The sequence below is a fragment of the Salmo salar genome, chromosome 06 (assembly GCF_965601325.2).
Source record: "Salmo salar chromosome 06, fSalSal1, whole genome shotgun sequence".
NCBI classification, from domain to species: domain Eukaryota; kingdom Metazoa; phylum Chordata; class Actinopteri; order Salmoniformes; family Salmonidae; genus Salmo; species Salmo salar.
This window is the reverse complement of record NC_138296.1, coordinates 56,265,162-56,280,993: the sequence shown is the minus strand read 5'-3', so window position 1 is coordinate 56,280,993 and position 15,832 is coordinate 56,265,162. Positions and strand designations below refer to the sequence as shown.

Below are 15,832 nucleotides of genomic sequence, written 5' to 3'. Positions count from 1 at the left end.
TGTTTTATTTCACCTTTATTTAACCAGGTAGGCCAGCTGAGAACAAGTTATCATTTACAACTGCGACCTGGCCAAGATAAAGCAAAGCAGTGCGACAAAAACAACAACACAGAGTTACACATAAACAAACGTACAGTCAATAACATAAAATAAAAATAGAAAAATCTGTGTACAGTGTGTGCAAATGTAGAAGAGTAGGGAGGTAGGAAATAAATAGGCCCTAGAGGCGAAAATAATTACAATTTAGCATTAATACTGGAGTGATAGATGTGCAAATGATATCTATTGGGTGAAATACCACAGTGTGCCATCACAGCAGCAAGATTTGTGACCTGCTGCCACAAGTTTAGGGCAACCAGTGAAGAACAAACACCATTGTAAATAGAACCCATATTAATGTTTATTTATTTTCCCTTTTGTACGTTAACAATTTGCACATAATATGACATTTGAATGTATTTTCTATTGGAACTTTTGTGAGTACAATGTTTACTGTTCATTTTTATTGTTTATTATCTACTTCCCTTGCTTTGGCAATGTTAACATGTGTTTCCCATGCCAATAAAGCCCTTAAATTGAACAATTGAATTGAATTGACAGAGAGAAGTCCGGCAGAGAATTCCCAAGACAGTCCCTGACAGACCAACATTCCCACATTCACAAATTTCAGCTGAATGAAATTCTCTGGTCATTTCCTGTCTCTGCATGCTGACTTTCCCTTCCCCCCTCTTTCTCTCTCTCTCCTCTCTTCTGCTCTCACAGTGATGGGGTGTGTAGCAGTGGAGGCTGCTGAGGGGAGGACGGCTCATATACATGGCTGGAAGTGAGCAAATGGAATCGCATCAAACACATGGAAACAATGTGTTTGGCGTATTTGATACCATTTCACTAATTCTGCTCCAGCCATTACCACTTGCCTGTTCTCCCCAATTAAGGTGGTTGCCAACCTCCTGTGGTGTGTAGGTGGACACCACATGCCTCACGCTCTCTCTCTCTCTCTCTCTCTCTCTCCTGCTGTCACATTCCAGTGCTCAGAAGCCTGGGGTTTAACTTTTGCTACCCACGAGAGGAGGAAGGAAGGAAAAAGCTCAAAGAGAAGTAAAAGCACAGCAAAAGACGAGTTCCGCCTACTCTAGCCTTCCATGGTGTACTCTTTCTCACTCTGTCGCTCTCTCATTCTCTCTCTCGCTCTCTTTCTTTCCGGATCCTAAGGAATGAATTAGAAACTCTGTCCAAAGTGTTTTTTTGGTCTAAAGGCGGGAGTAGTCACATTGCAAAGGACTGTACCTTCTTAATGGGGCAATAAAAAATAGTTTTCCACTCTCCATCTCTCCTTTTTTGGGCTGCACACTCCTTTTCTTGTGGGACCCTCCGTGGAGTAATGCTCACGTGAGCTCTTGTTTTTACGGTGCCTCTGGCAGACCCTAGCCGAGCTCTCCGGGAGGGAAGGGGGAAGAACGAACACTCACGGACACAGAGAGAAACTTACTACCTGGGCCCCGGAGGATTTTCCACTCAGTCATGTGTGTGTAAGTGTCATTCCGTTTCTTCTCTTTCAACATTTACACTTCTCTCTAGTTTGTCGACTTTTTTTGTCACCCCCTGTTCCTAGAATAGTGAAGCATGTTACTTTGTCCTCGTTTGAAGAATGTCCCTAACTTCCGTTTTACATGCAGTTGTGTTTAGTCGTTCTCTCTGTTGAATATGGCACACTTGTTATAGGCTACAGTGCAGTGTGTACAGTAAGAGTTCAAATCTCTCACAAGAGGAGAACTCTGACTTCTCTCATCTGTTACTTCTTGTTGAAGAATCTCTCATATTATTGCTTATTGAGAGTTCAGTATTGAGTCTGTTGTTATTGTTATTGCTCAATGAGAGTTCATTTGAAACGCATGTTATTGTTCATGGAAGGTGCAGTATCGAATAACGCTTGTTAGTGCTCACTGAAGGCTCAGTATCCAATAATGCTTGTTATTCGTCACTGAAGGCTCAGTATCGAATAGCGTTTGTTGTTGCTCACTGAGAGCTCAGTTAAATATGTTATTGCTAACTTAGAGCTCAGTTAAATATGTTATTGCTAACTTAGAGCTCAGTTAAATATGTTATTGCTCACTGAGAGCTCAGTTAAATATGTTATTGCTCACTGAGAGCTCAGTTAAATATGTTATTGCTCATTTAGAGCTCAGTTAAATATGTTATTGCTCACTGAGAGCTCAGTTAAATATGTTATTGCTAACTGAGAGCTCAGTTAAATATGTTATTGCTAACTGAGAGCTCAGTTAAATATGTTATTGCTAACTGAGAGCTCAGTTAAATATGTTATTGCTAACTTAGAGCTCACTACTGTCTCACTTGTTACTTCTAACTGCAAATAGCACTGTTGGGTGATTTGAAAAGTCATAGTCGATTAATCAATAATATAATAATACTCTTAACAAAACATTTTATATTTCATTTACAATCTGTATATACTATGAGAAAAGAAAGGTTCAGGACTTTTGTGAAACATCACAGCACAGTTGAAAAATATATGGCTAATAGAAATCCAGAGTGGATGGTGTTCGAAGATAGATGGGAGGGGTTGAGGGGAACTGAAGGGTGAAGCTAAACCTAACAAAAATAACAACAAAAAAACAAGTTAACTAATGTAAAACATACTTTGTCCGTAAAATGTATATAGTATGTATAAGCTGGAAGTAGAAGCCTAAGTATTGTTGTCCATTAGTTTACTCCAATTAGGGGAAGGATGATGGAGAAAATAATTAAGAAGGAAAATACTGTATATTAAAATAGATATTTGTCCAAAAGTATATGGGGTATTGGATTGTAAAATTTTTATAAATTCTAATAATAATATAATTTTTTTTAAATAACGCTTGTTATTGCTCACTGACAGCTCAGTTAAATATCTGATGTTATTGCCAACTTAAAGCTCATTATTGTCTCACTTGTTACTTCTTACTGAAGTTTCAGTATCGAATAATGCTTTGTTGCTCACTGAGGGCTCAAAATCAAATCTCTCATGTTATTGCTTACTTAGAGCTCAGTTTGGCTCACTGAGACCTCACTGGGGGTGAAGCCATGCTGGTGTGAAGTCATCCGTCAGCACACGTCTCTGGGAGGATTCCTATGGGACATGAAGGGACAAGTGTTCAGTACGAGATTTACAGGCTGCGAGTGAGTGGATTATTACTCCGACAGCGAACCAGGGGCGAGACATGGTGTGGACACATGAGCGAGAGTTACCAACAACTGTGGGAGACAGCTACCATCCTAAAATACTACATATAGCATGTGTTGGCAGTGCCTATTTGCAGGACCGGTCAGACTTAAGTTGTTTGGGTATGAGTGAGAGAGAGGGAGGGAGGGTAAATGAAAGAGAGAGAATGACGATTGGCATGTGATTGTGGATTACGAAAGAGACCGATAGAGAACAAAACAGATAGGGGAGGAGAGAGAGAGGGATAGACTAGAGGGATGTTAGGGCCGTAGATGGTCAGTGTGGTCACTAATGAGGTGCTGGTCTATTGAGCAGGCTCCACTGGCTCCATTATTGGACCAGGCTGGCTTTATATTATTTTCCCACAGAGCAGGCATGGGATGTGGTGGCCTGATACTGTATGTCTGTCTGGCTTTATATTATATTTCCACAGAGCAGGCATGGGATGTGGTGGCCTGATACTGTCTGTCTGTCTGGATGGATGGATGGATGGATCTATCTGTCTGTCTGGCTTTATATTACATTTCCACAGAGCAGGCATGGGATGTGGTGGCCTGATATTGTCTGTCTGGATGGATCTATCTGTCTGTCTGTCTGGCTTTATATTATTTTCCCACAGAGCAGGCATGGTATGTGGTGGCCTGAAACTGCTTGACTGGATGGATGGATAGGCGAATGGATTGATCTGGATAGATGGCTGGATGGATGGATGGACGGATGGATGATTGGCTGTCTGTCTGGCTGTCTTTCTTTGTCTCTCGCTCTCTCTCTCTCTCGCTCTCATCACTGCAGACATTGAAGAGGCCCTTCTGCAATGATGTACTTCTATCTGACCACAGCTTGAACACTCAACCACTCAACCTCCCATGCACCCTTTTACGGTCATATACTACGAGCGTGCCACCAGCCATTTCAGTTCAGACACTTAGACCAGACTATGGGGCAGTTCAAATAGTGGTGTGGCTTCTACAGTGTCAAATATAAGTGTCTAGATTGGTCCCCTTGGGTGTGTGTGTTTGTGCCTGCCTGCCTGCCTGCCTGTGTTCGTGCATGTCTATCTGTGCTTGTGTGTGTTTGTGTGTGTGTCCCCGTGTGTGTGTGTGCCACAGCCGCTCCAATCTTCCTGTCAGCCAGGTTTCCCTTGAAATGATGCGTATCCGTGCCCTGCAGCACCGATTTGCATGGGCAGCCCGTTATCCCTTAACCTGTGTGACTGCACAGGAACTGTCTATGCCACTGTGTGTTTGTGTGTGTGTGTGTACTGTGTTATTTCTTTTTTGATTAGTGTTCTGGACATCCTTTTTTAAATAAAAAGACAGTGTCAGACAATGGTAGAAAAAAGGGAAGATGAATTATGCTATCTCTCTTACACATATTATGTGACACACACATTCAATATTCTCACACACACACACGCACACACACACACACACACACACACACACACACACACACACACACACACACACACACACACACACACACACACACACACACACACACACACACACACACACACACACACACACACACACACACACTGGGTCTGTTTATCTACAGGGAGCTGTGTGTCTGGCCATCTGATAAAGGAGGTTGTATAGATCCATAAATACTAGCTCACTATCGACACTTGGTAATGTCTCAATGACAGGAAATGTGCTCTGCTTCTCTTTCTATCTTTTCTCTCCTTTTATCCCTTCATCCACATAGCCCTTTATTACTCCAACCCCTTGTCTGGAACTATCTGTCTATTTCTGTCAATCCCTCTCTTTCTACCTTTCAAGGTAGAAATTGATTTATTCACTCTGTCTAGAGTGTGGAACCTGGCTTCTTGCTTTGGCCTCTCTCCCTCCCTCCTTTTTCTCCCTCTCTCCCTCCTACCATTGCTGATTTGACTTTTTTTTCTTCTCTCCCTCTGTTTTTGAAACTTAGCATGCTGCATTCCTCTCCTCCCTCGTTTTCCCAGGCGAGCTTATTCCCACTCTCCTCTCTACCATTCATTCTCACTCTCCACCTCTTTTCTCTCCTGCTCTCTTTTCCTCTCTCTCGCGCTCTATACCTCTATCTCTTTCTCCCTCCATCTCTCTCCCCACCCCTTTCCCTCTCTCTTTCTAAACCCACCCTTCCCCAGCCCTTTCCATCTCTCTCTCTCTCTCTGTCTGTCTGTCTGTCTGTCTGTCTGTCTGTCTGTCTGTCTGTCTGTCTGTCTGTCTGTCTGTCTGTCTGTCTGTCTGTCTGTCTGTCTGTCTGTCTGTCTGTCTGTCTGTCTGTCTGTCTGTCTGTCTGTCTGTCTGTCTGTCTGTCTGTCTGTCTGTCTGTCTGTCTGTCTGTCTGTCTGTCTGTCTGTCATATCCAGCAGTGTTTAATCCTCTCACTAGAGTAGGAGTATTTCGGGGTTCTCCGAATAGGGAAAGCAGATGTGGCCGGTGCAAGGCGGAACTTCCTGGCATTCTTTAATGCCAACAAGCAGCTGCTTCATGTTGGGGTACTGGTTGTCTCCCCACCCCCTACATCCAAACCCCCACTGCTAGTGTAAGTAATTTACCCCCACTACCCTCTTTCATATCGAGGCCATACTTCGACTCTCCTACCTCATAGCTCTTTCCTAGTTCCCCACCACTGGTCCTTCCTCCCCATTCCTAGTCCTCCAACCTTATCCCCACTACCTTAAGTCACACTGTCACGTTCTGACCAGTAAAGGGGTTATTTGTTATTGTAGTTTGGTCAGGACGTGGCAGGGGGGTATTTGTTTTATGTGGTTCGGGGTTTGTTAGTATATGTGTTTATGTAGAGGGGTGTTTGGTTAGAGTATTCCGGGGTTTTTGGGTTATGTTCTTTATTTCGTATTTCTATGTTCTGTCTATGTTGTGTATTTCTTTGTTGGCCTGGTATGGCTCTCAATCAGGAACAGCTGATCATCGTTGTTGCTGATTGAGAGTCATACTTAGGTAGCCTGTTTTCACCTGTCCCTTTGTGGGAAGTTGTGGTTGCATAGCTGTGTGTTTAGCCTGCAATCCTGTTCGTTCGATCGTTTTCTTGTTTTGTTTGTTACGTGTTCAATAAAGTCACTATGAGCACTCAACCCACTGCGCCTTGGTCCACTACGTATGACGACCGTTACACACCCACATATCTCAGCCATACTTTGACCACTACTTCCTAGCACTAGCCCTGCTCCCACCCTCACTGTGTGTCTTAGCCATACCACACATGTACTCAAGACTTCCTCCATTATAGTGTGTTCCCACCTCTTGCATACCCCCAGAATACCCTACATTTATGATCACCTTTAAACTCAGCCTCTTTCCAAAGATCCCCTGTTCACCTACAACTACATCAACTCGCCAGTAGATTATTTAAGCATTAAGGCCGGAGGGGGTGTGGTATATGGCCAATCTACCACGGCTAAGGGTTGTTTTTAAGCACGTGTCAACGTGGAGTATATAAGCCATATCAAATGTTATTGGTGACATACACACGGTTAGCAGATGTTATTGTGAGTGTAGTGAAATGCTTATGCTTCTAGAGCCAACAGTGCAGCAGTATCTAACAGGTAATATCTAACAATTCCACAACAAAACCTAATACACACAATCTAGTAAAGGAATGGGATGAGAATATATAAGTATAAAATATATGGATGAGCAGTGACAGAGCGGCTAAGATGCAATAGATAGTAAAGAATAGATAGTGAAGGATACAGTATATACATATGAGATGAGTAATGTGAGATATGTAAACATTCTTAAAGTGGCATGATTAAAGTGACTAGTGTTCCATTTATTAAAGTGGCCAATAATATCAAGTTTGTAGGTAGGCAGCTGCCTCTCTGTGCTAGTGGTGGCTGTTTAACAATCTGATGGCCTTGAGATAAAGTTGAAGTCGGAAGTTTACATACACTTAGGTTGGGGTCATTAAAACTTGTTTTTCAACCACTCCACAAATGTCTTCTTAACAAACTATAGTTTTGGCAAGTCAGTTAGGACATCTACTTTGTGCATGACATAAGTACTTTTTCAACAATTGTTTACAGACAGATTATTTCATAATTCACTGTATCACAATTCCAGTGTGTCAGAAGTTTACATACACTACATTGACTGTGCCTTTAAACAGCTTGGAAAATTCCAGAAAATTATGTCATAGCTTTAGAAGCTTCTGATAGGCTAATTGACATCATGTGAGTCAATTGGAGGTGTACCTGTGGATGTATTTCAAGGCCTACCTTCAAACTCAGTGCCTCTTTGCTTGACATCATGGGAAGCCAAGACCTCAGAAAAACAATAGTAGGCCTCCACAAGTCTGGTTCATCCTTGGGAGCAATTTCCAAACGCCTGAAGGTACCACGTTCATCTGTACAAACAATAGTACGTAAGTTTAACCTCTATGGGCTAGGCGGGACGAATTCGTCCCACCTACGTAACAGCCAGTCTAATCCAGTGGCGCGATTTTTGAATCGTTTGAAATACTATTACTTCAATTTCTCAAACATATGACTATTTTCCAGCTATTTAAAGACAGGACTCTCGTTTATCTAACCACACTGTCCGATTTCAAAAAGGCTTTACAACGAAAGCAAAACATTAGATGATGTCAGGAGAGTGCCCAGCCAGAAATAATCAGACACCCATTTTTCAAGCTAGCATATAATGTCACCAAAACCCAAACCACAGCTAAATGCAGCACTAACCTTTTATGATCTTCATCAGATGACACACCTAGGACATTATGTTATACAATACATGCATGTCTGTTCAATCAAGTTCATATTTATATCAAAAAACAGCTTTTTACATTAGCATGTGACGTTCAGAAAAAGCAAACTTCCAGGGAATTTACTAACAGTTTGCTAAATTACTCACGATAAACGTTCACAAAAAGCATAACAATTATTTTAAGAATTATAGATACATTACTCCTCTATGCACTCGATATGTCCGATTTTAAAATAGCTTTTCGGATTAAGCACATTTTGCAATATTCTAAGTACATAGCCCAGCCATCACGGCTAGCTATTTAGACACCCGGCAAGATTAGCCTTCACCATAATAACATTTCCTATAAGAAAAATGTTCTTACCTTTCCTGTTCTTCGTCAGAATGCACGCCCAGGACTTCTACTTCAATAACAAATGTAGGTTTGGTCCCAAATAATCCATAGTTATATCCAAATAGCGTCGTTTTGTTCGTGCGTTCTAGACACTATACGAATGGTAATCCACGGTCGTGCGCATGGCGCATGGCGTGACAAAAAATGTCTAAATATTCCATTACCGTACTTTGAAGCATGTCAACCGCTGTTTAAAACCAATTTTTATGCCATTTATCTCGTAGAAAAGCGATAATATTCCGACCGGGAATCTGCAATAAACTAAACAGCCGAATTAAAATACTCCACGGGGGCTAATCGCGCACGCGCCTCATTCCATTGTCACCTAATGGGACACTTGGATAAGGTGATAATCTGTTTCAGCCTGAGGCTGCCTCGTCAACCTTCATGATTTTCCCGGGTCCTGAGAGCCTATTGGAGCCCTGGGAATTGTCACGTTACAGCTAAGATCCTTACTCTTCAATAAACAGATGCAAGACGCACGACTCCTTGTCAAACAGGCCACTTCCTGCATGAAACCTTGTCAGGTTTTTGCCTGCCATAGGAGTTCTGTTATACTCACAGACACCATTCAAACAGTTTTAGAAACTTTAGGGTGTTTTCTATCCAAACCTGAACAATAATATGCATATTCTAGCTTCTGAGTTGGTGTAGGAGGCAGTTAAAAATGGGCACATATTTTTTCCAAAATTCTCAATACTGCCCCCTAGCCCAAACAGGATAAACACCATGGGACCACGCAGCCGTCATACCGCTCAAGAAGAAGACGCGTTCTGTCTCCTAGAGATGAGCGTACTTTGGTGCGAAAAGTGCAAATCAATCCCAGAACAATAGCGAAGGACCTTGTGAAGATACTGGAGGAGACAGGTACAAAAGTATCTATATCCACAGTAAAACAAGTCCTATATCGACACAACCTCAAAGGCCAACCGTGAAGCACGGGGTGGCAGCATCATAGTGTGGGGGTGCTCTGCTGCAGGAGGGACTGGTGCACTTCACAAAATAGATGGCATCATGATGGAGGAAAATTATGTGGATATATTGAAGCAACATCTCAAGACATCGGTCAGGAAGTTAAAGCTTGGTCGCAAATGGGTCTTCCAAATGGACAATGACCCCCAAGCATACTTCCAAAGTTGTGGCAAAATGGCTTAAGGACAACAAAGTCAAGGTATTGGAGTGGCCATCACAAAGCCCTGACCTCAATCATATAGAAAATTAGTGGGCAGAACTGAAAAAGCGTGTGCGAGCAAGGAGGCCTACAAACCTGACTTAGTTACACCAGCTCTGCCAGGAGGAATGGGCCAAAATTCACCCAACTTATTGTGGGAAGCTTATGGAAGGCTACCCGACACATTTGACCCATGTTAAACAATTTATTGGCAATGCTACCAAATACTAATTGAGTGTATGTATACTTCTGACCCACTGGGAATGTGATGAAAGCAATAAAAGCTGAAATAAATCATTCTCTCTACAATTATTCTGATATTTCACATTCTTAAAATAAAGTGGTAAGCCTAACTGACCTAAAACAGTGACTTTTTACTAGGATTAAATGTAATGAATTGTGACAAACTGAGTTTAAATGTCTTTGGCTAAGGTGTATGTAAACTTCCGAATTCATCTGTAGAAGCTGTTTTTCAATCTCTCTGTCCCAGCTTTGATGCACCTGTACTGACCTCGCCTTCTGGATGGAAGCAGGGTGAACAGGTAGTGGCTCGGGTGGTTGTTGTCCTTGATGATCTTTTTTGCCTTCCTGTGACATCGGGTGCTGTAGCTGTCCTGGAGGGCAGGCAGTTTGCCCCTGGTGATGCGTTGTGCAGTCCGCATTCTAGGTCAGGTGAACAAAAGGACTTGAGTTCTTGTATGTTGTTACAATAACACCATGAGTCATTAATCATGAAACATACACCCCCACGCTTCTTCTTACCAGAGAGATGTTTCTTCCTGTTGGCGCTATGCACTGGAAATCCTGTTGGCTGTATGGACTCTGACAGCATATCCCCAGCTAGCCATGTCTTCGTGAAACAGAGTACGTTACAATCCCGGATATCTCTTTGGAAAGCAACTCTTGCCCTAATTTCGTCAACTTTGTTAGCTAGGGACTGGACATTAGCGAATAATATACTTAGAAGCGGTGGGTGGTGTGCGCGCATCCGAAGCCTCACTAGAAGACCGCTCCGGCACCCTCTCCTTAGACGGCGTTGTTTTGGGTCGGCCTCTAGAGTCAGTTCAAATGCCCTGGGAGGTGCAGACAAAGGATCCGCTTTGGGAAAGTCGTATTCCTGGACGTAGTGCTGGTTGTGCAGGTGAGTTACCACCACTCTGATATCCAAAAGTTCTTCCCGGCTATATGTAATAACACTTAAGGTTTTCTGGGCTAACAATGTAAGAAATAATACATAAAAAAACTAAATCCTGCCAGGTTCCTAAGGACTAGAAGTGAAGCTGCCATCTCTATCGGCGCCATCTTTTTCCTTTTTCCATATTCCACTAACCCCTGAAGTGCCTTATTGCTTTTAGAAACCGGTTGCCAACACAGTAAGGCAAGGAACTACACATCTAAATTGAAAATGTTGCTTTAATAAATAAATTCATAATAATACATTCCGCCATAAAATGTAGTCTGGACAAAAGTCTCGGTGCTAGACTGGTTGCTATGCAACATAAACACAGGCTAGCTAGCAAGCTTACATTAAATGTATGCAAAAACCGAGCATTAGCGCCAATTCTAGAGTGACTAACACATGCCAGTTATATATTAATGTTGATCGGAATGTTTCCATTTATTTTGCACAAATTAGAAAATTGTCCCATGTTATCATTTGTTGTTGGCTTGCCCATGTTGTCATTCATTAGCTCCCACTGATGGAAATGGATGCCGTTCTTTTAGTTAGCTGCTGTGTTGTCAGAGAGAATAGTGTTTCCCCGCTTGCTCGCTTTCAGATTTGGCCTCTGGTAACTTTGAAGAGAGGTTTCGAATCTGTGTCCTCTGACAGACAGTATTTATCATGCCACTAGTCAAGCATCCAACAGTTTCTGGATCATGGTGGCTCGTACGCAGTGGTTTGTGTAAATCTGCGACGGGCCAGCTATTTTGCAGATCTTTGGCAGCATTTTTGCGAGAGTGTTCACTCCAGTTGGCTCTTTTGTGTACCTGAAATATATAAGACAAAATAACAGTAGCTAATAGTTAGGCCTACATAGCTACCGGTTATGTTGTCAAGGTAAAATGATTTAGGTAGCTAGCTAACAGTTGTATACCAAATGTATCCGCTCACTGGTGGGCAGCTTTGTCACGCCCCTCTTTCCTCAACTTTTTAATTACGCCGACAGATACATTGTTGCTCATTGTGAATTCGGTGTCCTTATGTATATGCCATGCCAAACTGAGAGGGGATCGCTGATATGTCGGTTCCAGATGAGCATGAGTCCAGTGTAGCTGCTAATCCCATATTCTTTGCCATTCGTGTTTCTCACTGAACCATAAAAGTCCCGTAGAATGACGTTCAGCTCTGTTTTGTTGTATTTCCAAACTCAAAATGTATCACTTTTTTTGGACACCAGTCAGTGAAACAGTTAAGTGCCCACTTTGTTTGTTTCACGGTGTTCTTTTAGTTTCGATTTCTGTGAAGTTCATCTAAACGCTTCTTTTCTACATCGGCATGTTGTACTATTGTTGATGTAGCCATTTTATCGAGGTGAAAAGGTGCAATAATATCAAGGTGAAAAGGCTAAACGTCATAGTCATGGTATACGGTCTCACATACACACGGCTAAATGTTGTTCTAGCCAATCAGCATCCAGTATCCAAACTACCCAGTTTATAAATTTTTCTACAAGTTGGGGCTCCAAGGCCGTATCCAGCACACTACATGGACACGGCAATACAGACCTACAGAGATGTGTCCAAGAACATGATCCTAGCTGAACGTTGTGCTCTGCTCAGTGCTGAGGTACTAAAGAGTCAGGCCAAGTACTCTGACGCTGCTACCCTCCTCATCAAGATGACCAGTGAGGACTCTGACCTGCGTTCTACCCTCCTATTGGAGCAGGCAGCCCACTGTTTCATTAACATGCGTAACCCCATGGTCAGGAAGTTTGCCTTCCACATGATCCTGGCAGGACACCGCTTCAGCAAGGCAGGGCAGAAGCGCCATGCGTTGCGGTGTTACTGCCAGGCCATGCAGGTGTATAAGGGTAAAGGCTGGTCCCTGGCTGAGGACCATATCAACTTCACTATTGGCCGCCAGTCCTTCACCCTGCGCCAACCAGAGAACGCTGTCACAGCCTTCAGACACATCCTCACCAATGACAGCCAGCAGACCTCCACACAGCAGGGAGCCTTCCTCCGGGAATACCTCTACATCTACAAGAATGTTACGGGGGCATGTGAGGTGGCGCTACCCCAGCTGCCCCTACCCTGCATCAACAGCTCTGCCACCAGGGTCTACTTCGGCCATGAACGCCGCCTGGCAGAGGGTGAGAAGCAGGCAGCCACCCACGTGTCCTTGGACCAGGAGTTTGACCGGGACCTAGCTGCCATGTGGCAGGACCTCGAGGAACAGGTGGTTGCCGCCGCAAAACGTGGGGTCGTTCCAGCAACGTTTCAACCCACCCAGTGCTGCCTGAACAGTCAGACGGACAACCTCCGCTTCCCACTTGCTGTTGTGGAGGAACCCATCGTAGTTGAGGTGGTGTTCCGGAACCCTCTGAAGTTTCCACTGGTTCTCTCTGACCTCTCGCTGCTCTGGAAGTTCACACTCAAAGACTTCAATCGACCGCAACCGCAGGAAGACTCGGTCGGAGATGCTGTGGCCATCAGCAACGAGAAGGAGGCCAGCGTTCCCAGGACCCCACAGAAAGATGACGTCATTGCCACAGAAGTCATCCCAGAGTTCTACCTGAGCCCTGAGGAGACAAAATTGGCTCGTCTGAAGCTGCTGCCCCACCAGACAGGTCAGCTCAACATCCTGGGTCTAGTCTATAACCTGGCCTCTACCTCCTCTACTGGAGACACTACTATCAACAGCACCGCAGCCTCACAGAGCGAAGGTCCCTCAGCGGCAGAGGGGACATCAGTTCGTGGTCGACAGGACCTAGAGATCCAGGGACCGCGGTTGAACCAGACCAAAGAGGAGAAGACCTCAGTTAGCCACGGTCCTGACCGACGTCTTGACCCCACCATCACTCCTCCCATGCCCCTGCTAGAGGTATTCTTCCTCCAGTTCCCTACTGCCCTGCTATGTGGTGAGATCAGGAAGGCTTACGTAGAGTTCTGTAACGTGAATCGCGTTACCCTGTGTGGTCTGCGGGTGGCGTCCACGCACCCAGACTTCTTTACCTTTGGAAGCTCCTCCTTAGCCACACCTCTCACCCCCCTCAGCCCCACCTCTTTTGAAAACTGCTCCGCCTACAAGACCCTGGCCACACCCCCTGGCGCCACACCCGGGTCCGTTGCCGCGGTGACACTGGTTTCAGAGCGGGACTTTGGATCAGGGATAGGGTTGAGGGGAGGAGGAGTGTCCGGCACGGGGGGTAAAGGGATAACGGAGATCCCTCTAGGAGAGGGGACACTAAAGCCTGGAGAATCTACCCAGCTGCCCCTGTGGCTGAGAGGACCAGACCAAGAAGGAGTCCACGAGATCCACTTCCTGTTCTACTACGAGAGCGCTGAGCAGGGAGGCAAGATCAGTCACAGGGTGTTGCGTCACACAGTATTTATTTGTGCCAGTCGTTCGCTGTCTGTTCGGGCCACAGCTTGCCGTAGTAACACACTGCCTGAGGAGGAGGAGGAGAGGAACGGCAGCATGCTGGTCTTTGTTGACGTGGAGAACATCAACTCGAGCGAGGCTGGGGTGCGTGAGTTTCACATTGCACAAGTCTCTAGCAGCAGTAAACAGTGGTGACTACACAAGTGTATAAACACAGCAGAAGACAAAGACTGCAAACTCACCAGCAGAGAGAGAGGAAAGCTGTGCTTCAGAGCAACACGATGCAAACCCCTGCAAGTTCCTTTGAAGGCAGTAGAGAAATACACATTTGCAGACCTGAGCCTTGGGAATGAACTGGTATGTGGAGAAAACACATTGTTATCTGTGAATGTCAATGCTGTCGTGTTATTGCGGGGCCTTCCCTGTAGCTCAGTTGGTAGAGCATGGTGTTTGCAATGCCAGGGTTGTGGGTTCGTTTCCCACGGGGGGCCAGCACAGGAAAAAAGATGTATGAAATTGTATGAAATGTATGTATTCACTACTGTAAGTTGCTCTGGATAAGAGCGTCTGCTAAATGACAAAAAAGTAAAAAATGTAAAATAAATGACTGTAAGGAACATCCTTCATACTACTTCCTGTTTTTTCTCTTCTTTGTTATTGTCCAGAGTGAGTTGTAGAATGGAGATTTGAGCATCTGCAGCTTTATGGTGGAGGTCGTATATCTTCTAGCGAGGTGCTCTCCCTAAGCCCACACTATCCGCTTTACAGGTCGTCTGGGTGTGTGGGAATGCTGTAAGATCTACTACACACCGGCTACACACACGGACACATATGCATATGCACACGCGCGTAGATACACACACACAGGTGAGCACATATAAACACACCAGTTACAGACACACACACACACCAGTAACAGACGGACACACACACACACACACACACACACACACACACACACACACACACACACACACACACACACACACACACACCAACCAGTGCTCCCACACATTGGCTAACCGGGCTATCTGCATTGTGTCCCACCCACCAACCCCTCTTTTACGCTACTGCTAATCTCTGTTCATCATGTATGCATTGCCACTTTAACCATATCTACATGTACATACTACCTCAATCAGCCTGCCGGTGTCTGTATGTAGCCTCACTACTTTTATAGCCTCGCTACTGTATATAGCCTGTCTTTTTACTGTTGTTTTATTTCTTTACCTACCTATTGTTTACCTAATACCTTTTTTGCACTATTGGTTAGAGCCTGTAAGTAAGCATTTCACTGTAAGGTCTACACCTGTTGTATTCGGCGCACGTGACAAATAAACTTTGATTTGATACTGTACACACGCACCAGCTACGAACACGCACACCAGTTACGGACACACGCACACATGCACACACTGAGATGCAGTGTGCTTCCGAGGGGCCTGTTTGGGAGGAACCTGGGGTCACAAGCGAGAAAATAAATGTTGCTGTGTGGCAAGGAGTTTTTTTAAGGGTATTGGTGAATAAAGCCATTGAAGTGTTTCTTTGGCAGTCTGCTCACATCTCCTAGTCCTGGGATCTAGTGTTCAGGGTGGGGTATACTGTAGCCATGTGCGTATGTGCGTGACTGTGTGTGTGTGAGTGTTTGCGTGTGTGCCTGCCTGCTTGAGTACGTGTGGTGTTTGTGTGTGAAGCTGGCTCTTTGGCACACCCCTTCCTTTGGCTCACTGATCTAGGTTCTAATTAGACCAGAACGCTGCACCACGGGGAAAGGAGAGAAAGACCC

The 15,832-nt window shown here is 44.5% G+C and overlaps 1 protein-coding gene and 1 pseudogene across 1 annotated transcript in view; both read left to right on the top strand.

Annotated features, from left to right (window-relative positions):
* The first annotated feature begins 995 nt into the window (after positions 1-995).
* The window catches only part of LOC106607552 (protein eva-1 homolog A), an 82,188-nt gene continuing 67,351 nt past the window's right edge, over positions 996-15,832 (top strand). The window contains exon 1 of the mRNA XM_014204590.3: positions 996-1,529. The gene's annotated coding sequence lies outside the window, so the exon portion shown is untranslated. The remainder of the gene's footprint in view (positions 1,530-15,832) is intronic.
* Positions 12,145-14,688, top strand: LOC106607546 (trafficking protein particle complex subunit 8 pseudogene; annotated as a pseudogene).